Source organism: Salvelinus fontinalis, chromosome 14 (genome assembly GCF_029448725.1).
Source record: "Salvelinus fontinalis isolate EN_2023a chromosome 14, ASM2944872v1, whole genome shotgun sequence".
In the NCBI taxonomy this organism is placed as follows: Eukaryota; Metazoa; Chordata; class Actinopteri; order Salmoniformes; family Salmonidae; genus Salvelinus; species Salvelinus fontinalis.
Window position 1 is genome coordinate 26,520,508 of NC_074678.1, and position 17,407 is coordinate 26,537,914.

General features: G+C 41.9%; 1 protein-coding gene across 5 annotated transcripts in view; it reads left to right on the top strand.

Annotated features, from left to right (window-relative positions):
• The first annotated feature begins 2,396 nt into the window (after window positions 1-2,396).
• Window positions 2,397-17,407, top strand: part of LOC129810543 (F-box-like/WD repeat-containing protein TBL1XR1) — a 30,818-nt gene continuing 15,807 nt past the window's right edge. The window contains exons 1-4 of one of the 5 annotated variants that reach the window (XM_055861125.1): window positions 2,397-2,482; window positions 2,612-2,688; window positions 8,527-8,571; window positions 12,558-12,623. The gene's annotated coding sequence lies outside the window, so the exon portion shown is untranslated. Of the gene's footprint in view, window positions 2,689-8,526; window positions 8,572-12,557; window positions 12,624-17,407 lie in introns of all 5 variants that reach the window. The other 4 variants (XM_055861122.1, XM_055861126.1, XM_055861123.1 and 1 more) reach the window with 4 other exon arrangements.

The window sequence follows — 17,407 nt, forward strand, 5'->3', positions numbered from 1 at the left end:
AATTCTTCTTAGCCATTTCTCAAGAAAAAATATAGCTAAGACTGTCTGGGAGTGTTCTGAGTGGGGAGGGAAAAACTGCAAATTTGCTGTTATTGGCAGAAAGGTTAGGAACTCTCTTTCTTATTGGTGTATTAACTAATTTACCGCCTTGTGAGGCAGGCTGAAACTATCCCACCAAAACAGGCTGAAATTTCAGGCGGTCTTTTCAAACAGCTCTTATACAATTTCACAGTATTATTCCAACCTCAGTGTGGAAATATATAAACTCAGCAAAAAAAGAAACATCCCTTTTTCAGGAACCTGTCTTTCAAAGACAATTCATAAAAATCCAAATAACTTCACAGATCTTCATTGTAAAGGGTTTAAACACTTTTTCCCATGCTTGTTAAATTAACCATAAATAATTAATGAATATGCACCTGTGGAACGGTCGTTAAGACACTAACAGCTTACAGATGGTAGGCAGATAAGGTTACTGTTATGAAAACTTAGGACACTAAAGAGGCCTTTCTACTGACTGAAAAACACCAAAAGAAAGATGCCCAGGGTCCCTGCTCATCTGCGTGAATGTGCCTTAGGCATGCTGCAAGGAGGCATGAGAACTGCAGATGTGGCCAGGGCAATAAATTGCAATGTCCGTACTGTGAGACGCCTAAGACAGAGCTACAGGGAGACAGGACGGACAGCTGACCGTCCTCGCAGTGGCAGACCACGTGTTACAACACCTGCACAGGATCGGTACATCTGAACATCACACCTGTGGAACAGGTACAGGATGGCAACAACAACTGCCCGAGTTACACCAGGAACGCACAATCCCTCCATCAGTGCTCAGACTGTCCGCAATAGGCTGAGAGGCTGAACTGAGGGCTTGTAGGCCTGATGTAAGGCAGGTCCTCACCAGACATCACCGGCAACAACGTCGCCTATGGGCACAAACCCATCGTCACTGGACCAGAGAGGACTGGTTTTGTCTCACCAGGGGTGATGGTCGGATTCCCGTTTATAGTCGAAGGAACGAGCGTTACACTGTGGCCTGTACTCTGGAGCAGGATCGATTTGGAGGTGGAGAGTCTGTCATGGTCTGGGGCGGTGTGTCACAGCATCATCGGACTGAGCTTGTTGTCATTGCAGGCAATTTTAACGCTGTGCATTACAGGGAAGACATCCTCCCTCATGTGGTACCCTTCCTGCAGGCTCATCCTGACATGACCCTCCAGCATGACAATGCCACCAGCCAAACTGCTCATTCTGTGCGTGATTTCCTGCAAGACAGGAATGTCAGTGTTCTGCCACGGATCTCAATCCCATTGAGCACGTCTGGGACCTGTTGGATTGGCGGGTGAGGGCTAGGGCCATTCCCCCCAGAAATGTCCGGGAACTTGCAGGTGCCTTGGTGGAAGAGTGGGGTAACATCTCACAGCAAGAACTGGCAAATCTGGTGAGGAGGAGATGCACTGCAGTACTTAATGCAGCTGGTGGCCACACCAAATAGTGACTGTTACTTTTGATTTTGACACCCCCCCCCCTTTGTTCAGGGACACATTATTCCATTTCTGTTAGTCACATGTCTGTGGAACTTGTTCAGTTTATGTCTCAGTTGTTGAATCTTAATCTTAATAATCTACAAATATTTACACATGTTAAGTTTGCTGAAAATAAACACAGTTGACAGTGAGAGGACGTTTCTTTTTTGGCTGAGTTTATATATATATATATATATATATATATATATATACATATATATATATATATATATATATATATACATATATATATATATATATATAACATAGGAGAATCATCTTTTTTGACTGCACTGGGCCTGTAACAGGTCAAACCAATTTTTATATCTACCATATTCACATCTATTTAGCTTCCAAGAATAGATGGTTAACTTGATAGCTCGCTAGCAAGCTCACTTAACAATTTAGCACAGTGCTACATTATCCTGGCACTGCCACCCCGTTTTACTGCAGTTTAGACCCTTCTTTGGGAAGTCGTTCAACTTTAATTTCCCAAAATATTTTTGTTGTTGTTGTAGATTTAGTAGCTAGCTGTTTAGACAAGAGACATCAGCTGTTATTTACAAACGCACCAGATGTTTTTTTGTTATGTTTTTACATAATTCACCTATTTCAGGCCAGTGTGTGATAAATTATGTTGTAGCATTCTTTTATAGAGATTTCTGCATCTGCGACAAAAATGTGTTATAGTGCTCTAATGTATATTTTCTATAAAGACTATTCCAACAACATTAGGTATATAGGTACATAAAACACTGCTTTATACTGCGACACTTATTTTAATGTTTTTGTGTCCTCCAGTTTCTACCTAACTGCAGAGAATTGGCTGCCTCATTTTTGCCTGGAGAGTCACCTCCTCCGTGTTTCAGTGTCTGAAGCCGTTGGCTGGTTGTGAACCGTTTGGCTCTTTCTCCACTAGCAAGCAACCTTACAATGTACCCCAATTGCTCTTCAATGTAATTTTTAAAAAGGATTTATCAAATGCTACACTTATGTAATCAAAACACATGGCTCATTTGGGATTTTAACTACCAAGCTGCCATCTCGGAGTAGACTTATAACGCTTTATTGTGACTATATTTTAGAAAATAGCGGTGGAGGAGGAGATTCCATATAAGGAGCACAGCAGAGAAGGCACCCCTTGTGTAATCTGGGCATTTAAGTAAGTGTTTTCTTGGCTTTTCTCGTGATTGTAGGTCATATACAATATACTACGAGACGCATTCATTGTACACTATTGTTTGTAGGTGGTTATGATCAATTGTTTCAGTGTCACGGACATTTATTTTGGTGATTTCACAAAGGTGGGGGATGGGCAGCGTCAGCGTGTGTCCGCGCGCGCATGTGTATGAATGTGTGTGTATGTAAATATGTGCGCGTGTGGTGACTAGAAGCTTGCTTCCTACGCCTGTCTACAACTTCACAGGGTGTGTAAGGTTGTTTGTTAGCCACTTTAAATGTATGATGATGATTATCATCACAGCCAAGCATTTTAGCTGAACCATTAGAAAAGTTTTATCTGAGGGGTTGAAAACAGATTTGTAGCCACAAATCTAGCTGTAATGTAAGCTTTATTGTGACACATGGACACAAATAAACATGTTACACCATTAACTGTGGCTAGTTATACAAAATGGATTTGGATATGTGGAAACATTTATTTAGCCATATGTTAACTTCTATATAATAAAGAAGCAAAATCAGAGCTTATTGACAAAATCAGCAATGTAACACATGAGTGTGGGGGAAGGGAACTTCGAGTCGGAGAGTGCTACTCTAGTGGCGCATTTACCCCGTGTGTTACCCAAAAGGCTCAGACTTTTCAGTTTCCATCTGCACCTTGTCGCACTAGGCCATGGCTCTGGCGGACCTGCTCTCACTTGGGGCCAAAGCCAGACCACTGGTACTTTTCAGCTTGCATTTACATAACAATGGCTCACTGAACTTGAACACCTTTTCACAAAGCAAATGTTTTGATTATGCAGAGGTTGTTGAGTGTGCATTTTAGAAGTCCTCAGTGTCAGCCCTAGCTATGGCAACACAATTTCACTAGTATAACATAAGGGTGTATACACTACTAGTGTAACTGGTGTTATAGTCGAAAAGCAGCATAGCTCAACTTAATGACACAGCATTAGCCTAGTTGATGTCCAGGGATGCTGGCACATGTTGACTCCAATGCTTCCCAATGTTGACTCCAATGCTTCCCACAGTTGTATCAAGAATGGTTCACCACCCAAAGGACATCCAGCCAACTTGACACAACTGTGGGAAGCATTGAAGTCAACATGGGCCAGCATCACTGTGGAAACTGTTGAGCGTGAAAAACCCAGCATTTCCGTTCTTGACACAAACCGGTCCGTCTGTCACATACTACCATACCCTGTTGAAAGGCTCTTAAATATGTTGTCTTGCCCATTCACCCTCATACACAATCCGTCTGTCTCAAGGCTTAAAAATCCATCATTAACCTGACTCCTCCCCTTCATCTACACTGACAGAAGTGGATTTAATTAAGTGACATCAAAAAGAGATCATAGCTTTAACCAGGATACACCTGTCAGTCTGTCATGGAAAGTTCCAGTTGTATTGCTTGACCTAAGAATTTATATTGAATTGAAATGTTGCAGGTAAACCTAGCTCCTGTTTAAGATGGTATTGACCCAGTATTGTCTGACCAATATGCTTTATTATATTATGGGGATATTCAATCAGTGAAATGATCTATTAAAACAATAGAACAAAGGCCTAACACAACATTAGCCTAGTTAATGATCTGCTTTACACACAAGATGCCAATATTCATATTTCATATAGACATTAAATTGATCATATTTACATAGCTTAAAGTCTCACCCTCTTACGTAGCTAGTGGTGGACTAGCTCAGTTATGTAACAGGTGCTTGACAGTATGAAGGAACATGTGGGGGAGGGGTGGGATGAGTGGATTTCAGTTCTTCAGCAGCAGTTCTTTGTTTCATAGATTGCCAGGACCATGACGGAACAAGACATACATACAAAATCATCTATTAATAGTTCTCATACCAACCCATATTTAATTTAAATGGCACACATAGGCAGAGAATTTTACAATCAGAAATACAGTCAGAAATATGATCTTAGTTCAGGCTAGTTCTTATTGTGTGTTCACTTGCTTTATAATTGGAAACTTGGGACTACTGATGAAACTCCCGGATAAGCCAAATTCCATGTGCGCTTCCAATTTGCGAATACTAGTGGGAAACCTGGATAGCATCGTTGTACCCCACGTTTCCCAGTTAGGCTAGACAGTTCAGAATTTTCTTCTTGCAAGGAGCATGTGAACGCAACCTTACACCAGTAGGCTATGACAGTTGGTTTCTTTTAAACCTTCACAATGAGCCTTATTTAGCCTAAATAATGTATTGAGCCAAAGGGAAATCAAGTGACATGACTGACGGAGCTAGACTTAGCCTAGGCCCAATAGTAATAATGCTGACCTCTACGCTAATCTGAAGCGGGTTCAGCTTGGAAGGAATGATGAAGCTCCGTTGAGGGTTAGGATAAATAAAAAAGGTATAATGCGTAGCTAGAGAGATGAGAAGTTAACTCTTCTTCATAAGCTAATATAAATCAGTGCCAGGCTGTGTGTTGGGGACCTTTCCGTTGCTCTGTAATTTGTTTTTCCTCTGGGGAAGCCCAGGGAGACGAACAGCAGCAGCAGCCCCTCTCCTCTTCTCTCCCTGTTGACACTTATCACATGGTGTGTGTTGTGACCCCAGAGGTCAAGTTTAACATGCTGAATGCCCCTGAACCCAGAGCACCCTCCCACTTTGGAGTAGTGCCTCTAAGTCCCAAGGCATACCTTGCCTGTGCTTGAAGCGATCTTTGCTGACTGTGTGATAGGTGATGGCCTCTGTGATTTCTGTGTCCACGGGATGTTTTTCGTAGGTCGTGACACGTGAACACCGGCAATCTTTTCCTGTTTAACGTAGGTGGGTGGTTGTGGCTGAGGGGCTTTGCTGCTGTCGGTCGCTTTATTTTTACCATCCTATCGTCATAAATTAGGGGATGGTTCTTCTTCAAATGATTGAATATATTTGTCGTGTTTCCTCTTGTTGTCGCCACAATGCTGAAGCACTTTGTAACAACAGTTGCATTTGGTTGACATTGTTTTGCCTGTAGCTGAAATACTGCCATACCACCAAATCGACATTCTCGTTAGCACTAGCAGGACTCATGTTTCTGACACACACAGAGGTAAAGCCACATTGTTTCTAAACCTCATACTGTACTGTATTTGGTAAAGCCCTTTCTCTCCTCACCAGCATCTAACTGTACACTCCCAGCGGGGATGCTTGTGATTGGCCAGCATGTGCGGGCCATGCAGAGTGAGAACCCACTTATGATTGGTTAGCATCCTCTGTGCATGTAAAGAGTGAATGAATGGGGAGTAGTTATTCTCATATTAACGCAGTTTCTAAGAAATTAGAATATGGATATTGCACATGTCAATATCACAATTTCGATCAGAATTTGATTAATCATGCAAACCTAATAGTGAAACACGCTGGGAAGAATGATTGTATTGGTCAAGAAGAGCAATCAATGGAGGAGGAGGCAGCTTTTCTTTGGAGCACATTAAATGTAGGCCAATGTGCAACATTTTTTTTTTTTACAGTGAATTAGAGTGTGAATTTACAGTGAAAGGCAGGTTTAGGGCTCTAATCAATATACATCATAGAAATTCAGCATTACAGCGTGATATAAATTTATAGGCAATGTTCCTGCATTAGCGGAGACGGCGTTCATGGTAAACGCTGCAGATGCCGGCTCAATTGGAAATTACTTTAACATTTCTATCGTCCAATTTGTAACACTTCAGCAATACAGATTGAATAGATCCCTTACTCTTTCCTAGTAACAGTAAGCTAAGAATGACCGGCTTGGTGACAAAGGCTGTGTTTACATGGGCTGGTCTTTTAGATGGTGTGCACAACTTCCTGAGAAGTCTGACCTAATATTAGAAATCACGTGAATCATATGAACCAGTCAAGGACTGTATGCCATACCAATCAAATGGTAGTCTCTTATTTCACTGACCTGAGTTTAGGACTAATAAATGCGCAGCGGTCTAAGGTGCTGCATCTCAGACCCTGGTTCGATCCTGGGCTGTGTCACAACCGGCCGTGATTGGGAGTCCCATAGGGCGGCACACAATTGGCCCAGTGTCGTCTGGGTTAGGGTTTGGCCGGGGTAGGTCATTGTAAATAAGAATTTGTTCTTAACTGACTTGCCTAGTTAAATAAGTTTAAAGGGCCTCCCGGGTGGCGCAGTGGTCTAGGGCACTGCATCGCAGTGCTAACTGCGCCACCAGAGTCTCTGGGTTTGCCCCCAGGCTCTGTCGCAGCCGGCCGCGACCGGGAGGTCCGTGGGGCGACGCACAATTGGGCTAGCGTTGTCCGGGTTAGGGAGGGTTTGGCCGGTAGGGATTTCCTTGTCTCATCGCGCTCCAGCGACTCCTGTGGCGGGCTGGGCGCAGTGCACGCTAACCAAGGGGGCCAGATGCACGGTGTTTCCTCCGACACATTGGTGCGGCTGGCTTCCGGGTTGGAGGCGCGCTGTGTTAAAGAAGCAGTGCGGCTTGGTTGGGTTGTGCCTCGGAGGACGCATGGCTTTCAACCTTCGTCTCTCCCGAGCCCGTACGGGAGTTGTAGCGATGAGACAAGATAGTAATTACTAGCGATTGGATACCACGAAAATTGTGGAGAAAAGGGGATAAAAATAAAGAAATAAATAAGTTTAAAAAAAGAAAAGTGATAGTTGATTGGCTATGATGCTCATATCCTTTATTTTAAACCAAGAGGAGAGGTGTTCTATTTAGGCCTAAACTTGAGCACAATGACTCGATTCTGTGTTATGCTATCTATTAAATTGAACTGAAGTTATCAATGATTTAGCATAGACCATTTTATGTGTTGTAGATGGCCTAATTAAACTGTTCACTGCAGCTTTCAATGGGGCTTGGTCTGTGGCAACAGATCTGTCTTACCCTTGGTCACAAGGAAGACTGAAAAGGAGTAGGGACTTGGAAGCAAAGTAGAGGGTGGTAATTGACCATTGAAGGTGACTTTAGATTGTCTTACCATGGGTATCAAAAAATGTGTTGCACAAGTTAAACAGTGAAACCTTCATGTCCATTATTAGGATTATCTCATTTAAATTTCTGGCTCACATGAAATAGCCTGGTGGTTGTATACTGTACAATGAACTACAAACCGTGTGAATGATGAGCCAAAGTCTAGATTCCAGAATCAGGGAAGTAGGTTATAAGTCAAACACATTCTGCTGTGTTTGTTTAGTTATTGTATGCTGCAATGATACTATAGCAAGCTACCAAACACGTTAAACTGCTATTTAATGACATGCTGGGTCTGTAGGATCTCGCTCTTCCTGTGCTGAGCCAAGTAGTCTGACTAGCTTGCTAAGCATTTCCAGGGTCTGTATACGTCCAGTGAAATGCTAGCCTACCTTTGCCCATCTTAGAAACTCTGCTATGGAATGTGATCTGTGCTGCGATAACAGTGGGGGAAGGAAAGGGAGAGGAGGAGTTCCCTTACTCATAGGTCATGTAGGCCATCACTTACAACATCTCTTAAAGCTTTAATTAAATACTAATCCCTGGGGTATACTGTATTGACTCTCATCAAATAGCAAGAGGATCCCCTCTCTTAGCACCTTTTCATCTGAAAACTGTGTTACTTAGGCTAGGCTATTTACTGATTTTTGGCATCAAGGACCATCCTGCTTCGGCTTATTAGTTAGACAAATCTAAAGGCTCTAATTTAGTGAAACGTATAATGTTGCTTGCTGAAGTAGTATGGAGAAGCAGACTTGAAGATTATAATTCGTTGACTTCTGTTTGTGGGTTAGCCTTACCCTAAAGGTTGAGTGAGATGGCAATTTAGTTTAACGCTTATTAATTTATTTGAATCAGAATCTCTTTTTCTTTTGTCCTCAGACTGAAGAGGGATACTGTCATATCTGAATGACGTTCGGGCACATGGTAAGCACATTAACCTCCCTCTATAACCAAGCTGATATCTGAGCTAAATCTTTAAGATTGATTTTCATAAATGCCTGCTTGTACTATCAAAGCTGTTGTATTGTGAGTAAGGGATTAAGGAGGCTATAGACTATTGGTGACAAACTTTCCTTACCTTGCGTGGTTACAAGCAAAAGGTAGACTTGTTGCACCCACTGAATGATCTAGTGTTGTCACGATATCAGAATTTGGACTTCAATACCAGGTTTAGTATCACAATACTCGATACTGAAAAGATACTCGATACCAAGATGATACTTTAATCCGAAACGATACCGGGGCAAAATAAGAAAGCGTATTAGCTCAAGTCACAGAATAACCACTGAGCTTTATTTTTTAAACATTGAACAATATGTTGATAATTGATAGAACTAAAATAACAACTTGAATATCTTCTATTATATATGCAATTTCATAAAGAAAGAACACCATATTAAATAACAGAAGAACTGAGACTCAAAGCATACTAAATAATTTGACTAATTACATCTAAACTGTTTTAGAATGTAATTTGATACATATCAGGGTTAATTCAATCTATGGCCATAATATTGGGTCAAATGACATTCCTTACAGGTAAATAATTGAATCTATTTAATGAATAATTTAGTTTCAAAATGACAAACAATTTGAAGCTATGTACTGAAGCTTCTACAGTGCATTCGGGAAGTATTCAGACCCCTTGACCTTTTGCAAAAAAACATTTACTTTACAGCCTTACTCTAAAATGGATTACATTTTTCCCCCTCATCAATCTACACACAATACCCTATAATGACAAAGCAAAACAGGTTGTTAGACATCTTTGCAAATGTACAATATCAGTCTGGTGCAGTGGTTGAAGTGCTTTCTTTAACATTGCCTTTGAACGGCAGAAGGCTTTATGTAGCAATCAACAGAAAGCTTTACATGCTGACCAGACCGCTCACGCGTATGTTGATTTTGTCCACCCACACCAGACGCGATCAGGACACGCAGGTTGAAATATAAAAACAAACTCTGAACCAACTATATTAATTTGGGGACAGGTTGAAAAGCATTAAACATTTATGGCAATTTAGCTAGCTAGCTAGCTTGCTGTTGCTAGCTCATTTGTCCTGGGATATAAACATTGGGTTGTTATTTTACCTGAAATGCACAAGGTCTTCTACTCCGACAATTAATCCACAGATAAAAGGGTAAACCGAGTACTAGAAATTAAATCGTTCCTCTTTCAGGCTTCTTTTTCTTCTTTGGACTTTATATGGCGGTTGGCAACCAACTTTAAGGTGCATTACCACCACCAACTGAATTGTGGACCTCAGTTCATCTTTCAATCACCCACGTGTGTATATGCTCCTAAAACCAATGAGATGGGTGAGGCGGAACTTGCAGCGCATCAAGCATCACAAATATAACCAAGTTCTATTTTAGCGCCTGGCTACGCAGTGTGGGTGCAATGATTGAATAACATGTGAATTTTACATGTCAGCCTGAAGTCAGATGTACTTTGATATAAGTAGCCTTTTTTTACTTGAATGTTGCAGCTAGGCCTATATTCACAAATGTGAGTGAAATGCATGCAATGTTGAGTCCTGACCATCCGCCAACGTGGCTGGTGAAATACTTACGCGCCGTAATTTTAGGCCCTGTTCCTGCTGCTATTGTCTCTTATGCAAGACAGCGATATGTATTTTTTGAGTGCACTCAGTGAGCGGTGGATTTAATCTGAGCTAAATTAGGAAGCGTTAGTTTTTTACCTTGGGACCCTAAAATGTTTTTGGGATGATCTTCATAAAGTTTTGATTAAAAACATTGCCAATTGTAACCAGGTTTCCATCCAACCTTTTTATGCGAGTAAAGTACGTTGGATAAAAAATGGCATGACAGGCCTGATGGAAACAGCAAGTGTCTGTAAACTTTCCATATGTCGACAAAACAAAATACGTTAGACAAGGTGGGATCTTTTTGTTTCTGTAAAATGTATTATCCGGAAAATGGCGGTGGAAACGCTTTTATGCGCAAATATTGATATAATAACCATCATATCGGGGTAAACTTGGAGTCATGTGATATGTTGTATGGTCCTCCCACTACGACTCGGGAAAGCATGCAGTTTATTACGCTACAGATAAAGTTATGATGAATTTCACAGGGTGGTAAAAGTGCACGGTAATGAGCTTGATGCTGCTTTCCAATAAATACAAATGTTCTGTTGACATTGTAAGTAAACAAAATTGTGCCTTGAATGAATGCATCAAGGATGCTGTTGGCTAAACCAACAAGCTCTCACAGTCTCACTGCAGAGTTAGACGTTTATCCACGCTTCTTCAAAGTCAAATTTCGAAGTTGCTCCAAATGTCAAATTCGGAAAGTTAGCTTTAGGCACTCATTCCGAATTGTTAAGGTAAGGGATAGGGATAGGGTTAAAACAAAAAATGAGTGTCCACTGCTGGGATCGAAACTTCTGACCAGAATCATGGGATTACTTGATGGTAATAGCGCTCACTGTTTCCCCTGTTGGCCTGTTTTAAAGGCATTTCCTGACGTCCAATTTCAAAGTTACTTTTGAGTGATCTGCCTGGGCTAAACAGGCCTAAATATACTATAAAGCAGGGATCATCAACTAGATTCAGCCACAGGCCAATTTTTTTTCTTGAGTGGATGGTCAGGGGGCCGGAACATAATTACAAATCATTTGTAGACCGTGAATTTGACTGCAAGAAGGCCAAACGGATATACTTGACTGAAACATAATCATTTCAAACCTTGCTAACATTTGTATGTGATTACACACTCAGTGGCCAGTTTATTAGATACACGCATCTTGTACCTGGTTGGACCCCCCCTTTCCTCCAGAACAGCCTGAGTTCTTTGGGGCATGGATTCTACAAGGTGTGGTGTTCAAACATTGATCAATTGGAATCAATGGACCTAACGTGTGCCAGGAAAACATTCCCCATACCATTACACCACTGCCACCAGCCTGTATTGTTCACACCAGGCAGGATGGGCCATGGACTCATGCTGCTTACGCCAAATCCTGACTCTGCCATCAGCATGACGCAACATGAACCGGGATTTGTCGGATTAGGGGCCGCTTCTTCTTGTTGTTAGCTGATGGGAGTGGAACCCGGTGTGGTCGTCTGCTGCAATAACCCAACCAACGAGTTGTGCGTTCCGAGATGCCGTTCTGCACACCGCTGTTTTACTGCTCCATTATTTTCCTGTTTGTGGCCTGCCTGTTAGCTTGCATGATTATTGGCATTCTCCTTCGACCTCTCTCATCAACAAGCTGTTTTTGCCCACAGGACTGCCGCTGACTGGATGTTTTTTGTTTGTCTCACTATTCTCTGTAAACCCTAGACACTGTCGTGTGTGAAAAGCCCAGGAGGCTGGCTGTTTCTGAGATACTGGAAATGTGTGCCCGGCACCTAGCACCTGCGATCATACCACGCTCAGTCACTTAGGTCACTCGCTTTGCCCATTCTAACGTTCAATCGAACAGTAATTGGATGCCTGTCTGCCTTTTATATAGCAAGCCACTGCCACGTGACTGTCTGTAGGAGCAAACCATTTTTCGTGAACTAGGTGGTACCTCATACACTAGCAACTGAGTGTGTATATTTCTATTATGCATGGGAATACTTTGGAGCAGATTTCCAAAATTAAAATCAATTGGAGTGGATTTGCTGGTGTTTTTAGTCTAATGTCCAGAAATAAAAATCTGAACTTGGGGGGCCAAATAAAATCAGTTCTGCCAGTTGGGGAACCCTGCTCTAAAGATATTGAAGATAGCTTGGCAAGTGTATGGCAGACAGACCACGCAGCATGTTTTCCCTTCCCAAATAGCCTAGATATCCAACATTATCTTATAACCGTTTAACATACAAAAGCGGCTTTGACATTTTGTAGTGCTGCAGTATGTTTGTCAATTGCTTATTTTTGACCCTCTGTTTGCCTTGCAGGTTGTGAAACTGGTAGACTGTGCCCTTTCAAAACATATTTGTTGTGAAAACAGACTTACTACTGTGGTAAGTAGGAAGCTACAGATAAAAATGTTTATTGGTGTGCGTTTTTGGCTAAATGCTGTGTAATCAGCCTTAATTTCTGGGTAGGATTTACTCTTTTTATTGGATGGCTTTGTCTTTGTTCCTCAGCTCTGTGAGCATAGATATGACAATTGTCATTGTAGTGTAGCCTAGTTACTGGGGAAAGGAAAAGCTCTATGGGCTATGGCTATGAGTGCTGTAGTGAATGGATAGTAGGCAGGATGGAGAGAGAGGGATGTAAGGTCACTCTTGCATACCTCACTCAGGCACGATCAAGGTTTCATACCTCAGACCTCTATGCATTGAAGAGGCAGGGATCCTCTGCAGAACACTGTCTTGTGATCAGCTTAATAGCGTGATAATGTTGAATGGAGAATATTGAATAAAAAAACACAGGTCTACACTTGCAATTTGTATGCTGGTGTGGGAGCGATGTCTCTTACTAAATGGATCATAAATGTGCTCCTGACATTTGGGATTTATATGCTAGTACACTAAGTATGTGGACACCGCTTCAAATGAGTGGATTCTGCTATTTCAGCCACTCCCATTGCTGACAGGTGTATAAAATCAAGCACACAGCCATGCAATCTCCATAGACAAACATTGACAGTAGAATGGCCCATACTGAAGACTTCAGTGAATTTCAATGTAGCACCGTCATAGGATGCCACCTTTCCAAAAAGTCAGTTCGTCAAATTTCTGCCCTGCTTGAGCTGCCCCGGTCAACTGTAAGTGCTGTTATTGTGAAGTGGAAATGTATAGGAGCAACACCGGCTCAGCTGCGAAGTGATAGGCCACACAAGCTAACAGAACCGCCGTGTTTGGCGTGTAGAAATCGGCTGTCCTCTGTTGCAACACTCACTACCAAGTTCCAAACTGCCTCTGGAAGCAATGTCAGCAGAAGAATGTCAGCACGTTACCAGCCCCAATGCATAGTGCCAGCTGTAAAGTTTGGTGGAGGAGAAATAATGGTCTGGGGCTGTTTTTCATGGTTCGGGCTAGACCCCTTAGTTCCAGTGAAGGGATATCTTAACGCGACAGCATACAATGGCATTCAAGATGATTCTGTGCTTCCAACTTTGTGCACCATACAGAAACCATACAGAACCATACAGAAACCATACAGAAATGGTTTGTTGAGATCGGTGTGGAAGAACTTGACTGGCCTGCACAGAGTCCTGACCTTGACCCCATCGAACACCTTTGGGATGAATTGGAACGCCGACTGCGAGCCAGGCCTAGTCGCCCAACATCATTGCCCGACCTCACTAATACTCTTGTGGCTGAATGGAAGCAAGTCCCTGCAGCAATGTTCCAACATCAGTCGTGAAGAGGGCACGACAAAGCCTATTCCTCCTCAGGAAACTAAAAAGATTTGGCATGGGTCCTGAGATCCTCAAAAGGTTCTACAGCTACAACAACGAGATGATCCTGACTGGTTGCATCACTGCCTGGTACGGCAATTGCTCGGCCTCTGACCGCAAGGCACTACAGAGGGTAGTGCGTACGGTCCAGTACATCACTGGGACTAAGCTGCCTGCCATCCAGGACCTCTACACCAGGCGGTGTCAGAGGAAGGCCCTACAAATTGTCAAAGACTCCAGCCACCCCAGTTCTCTCTACTACCGCATGGCAAGCGGTACCGGAGTGCCAAGTCTAGGACAAAAAGGCTTCTCAACAGCTTTTACCCCCAAGCCATAAGACTCCTGAACAGGTAATGGCTACCCGGACTATTTGCATTGCATACTACCTCAATCAGCTTGACTAACCGGTGTCTGTATGTAGCCTCACTACTTTTATAGCCTCGCTACTGTATATAGCCTGTCTTTTTACTGTTGTTTTATTTCTTTACTCACCTAACACCTTTTTTGCACTATTGGTTAGAGCGTGTAAGTAAGCATTTCACTGTAAGGTCTACTAGACCTGTTGTATTCGGCGCACGTGACAAATACACTTTGATTTGATCTAGCCTTCCCAGAAGAGTTGAGGCTGTTATAGCAGCAAAGGGGGGACCAACTCCATATTGATGCCCTTGATTTTAGAATGAGATGAGCGGTTGTCCACATACTTTTTAGTGTGTTGTTGAAGGTCTCCAATTGTTGACTTTAAAATTGGATGCAAAGGGAATCCTGTTGTTGATGAGTAGGCTAAGGATGGATGTATGAGGAAGAATAGGCTACGCACGTGTGAGAATTTGTATGGATAATAATAATAACCATTGTTTCCTTATGTAACAGGAAATTTGTAATCATTTAACTTTGCCGAGTGCTAAGAAACTGATTAGCGATAAGATGATAATAACATTTGCATGGCACATTGGAATGAATTTGATTTGCATTTTTGTCCTTTGCAACATTTTACATTGAGAATCGTAAGTTTTTGGGGTCTTTTGTCGTCATCAGCTAAAAATACAGTATGTAAGAACTTTGTTTTGACTTTTCTCAATTTGGCGTTTTCAAGGCTACTATGCAATTAACTTCCAATTCCAACAGCATTGTGCACATGTTGGCTATGTTAAGGCCTGTACTTCATCATTCCAAAGGTGCACATTCACCATTTCAATGTATGGATTGAGTCAGTGTGGGGAAGTTGATTAGACTGTAATGTGAAAGGAGCTAGCACTCCAGTGTATTACACATGTTCACCACAAAGTTACGTGATGGCAAGTCGATGTACTTACATGGCAATTAGCCGTCCACTAGGGACAATGTGAGTGACAGTTAACACCTAGTAGGCTCACAATGAGCTAGGGCTTTGTGGATGAGGTTGAGGAAGACCTAAATCGTGAGCTACGTCTCCGAAAATTGTGGGTTCAATCCCAGTGCAAGGCACACGTGTTTTTTAATTTAGTCTTATTTTATTTTATTTTTTTACTTTAAACTTGGAATTAATGCCTAAACTTAGCCCCCAAGGTTAGTTTCAGTTTGATTAGTTGACTGGCAGCTGACAGGACGTGTTGATATGTTGTATTTGGTTTGACATGTGGATTCATATTTGGCTGTTAAGAAGTTCAAAATGGGGGATCGCTATTTGATCATAATTCTGGAGGTTGTGTTTTGTGAAAACCAAGCTACTTTTTGTCTGGTGAGTCCCGCAGTATCAGATGCAGAATGATCTGCAGCCTGATGAATGTTGGCATGACCACTGATCCAGGAGAATAGTCTGCTGGAGAGATGGGAGCTGTAAAATGGAAATACACCATCATACTGACCAGTCTGTTAATAAGTCTATACAGGTCCAGAATCCACTTGCATAGTTTTTAAGCTCATTCAGTGAGGTTCAGTGCCCTGACAATATGATAATCTTGCAGTTTTAAGGGTCGATGCATTGGAAGGTGAGGTACGACACGATCTCCGCTTCTCTAATCAATTAACAAATCACCTTCATTTCCTAAAATGCTTAATTTCTTAGGGAGGATGTATTTCTTTAAACACCGGTGCTCCCGTTTCCATCCATTGAAACTACAGAATGTGGACTGGATGCAGATAGAATCACACCTTCTTATGTAGGCTAGGCTATTGGTGTAGAATGCATATTATTGCAGTGTGAGCTTGCATAGAATGTCTGAGGTAGGCTAAACTATACTGAATGTTTCTCAGAAAACTATGTCAAACTCTGATGTTCGTTTTGATCTCAAGGAATCCAGAAATGTCACACCTCTACATAGGAGCATGTTATGACTGCATTTCCTTTGATCTCGAAGCTATCTGTGTGCCAGAGATAAAATAAGTTTGCTTCTGAGTATGTCAGTGTTCACACCACACTAGTAGGACTCACTGACAAATGACCTTGACATACCATAGCGCTTCCATTACCCACTCTTTCAGTTGAGATGTCAACTAGGTTTTACATTAAACCCATTGCTTTTTGCAAAGCCTATATCACAGTCTATTATTAGCTCAGCATGGCAACAGTTCTGCCTGTGTTTTGATTTAGGTATATGTTTTTACTGATGTCAGCAACATGATTGGTTTTGTCTGTTTAGCCGTGAATTTGTACAGACTAGGCATATATGGAAAATCGGTGCATCAGTGATGAATCAGTGAGTGTGTGGCAAATATTGACAAAAACAGTGTTCATGTGAAAAATGTGTGCAGACAGAGGTTGACTAGCTACCAAAAGAGTGGGATTGTAGCAGTTTGCTTTTGCTCATTTACCCATGTCCCAAGTTAACCACAAATGCAGCAGACAGGCATGTCACTACCATCTGTCACCTTAGAGCAGCAAACAGCCTTCCAAATGGTAGGGGGATGGGATCTGCAACCTATGTTAAAACCACAAGTTGACATTACCTCAATACGTTTTTTTGCAGACCCTAACCTGCTATAGTAGGCTGTATTAATCTCTGGTCAATATTGCATTTGCAAGGTAATTTTCAATACAGGTTCAAGCTGTGTGTTAATACATTTCCTTGATTCTTTGAAAATGTCCAGCCAGGACTTCATTGGTTCAGCTTTTATCAGCTTTTAGATCAGGCTGCAGTCCGTGAAGTTTGTTGATAGCATGTCTGCACATTGGAGGAGGTTTGGCTGAGTGACACATTCCTTAGGGAAAAAGTGCAGTGGATTTTTTTGGTGTGTTTTTTATTATGTAAGATGCATATTCAATAGGCCTAAATAATTAGATTTGCACTTTTCTACACCCTGAAAGATAAGTTGCCTTTGACTTTGATTCTGACTTTTTAAGTCTAGAGGGAAATGGAAATGATGCAGGCCCTACTGTGCGAGCAGATGTGTGCTCTGCCAATACACTGTATAGCCTAG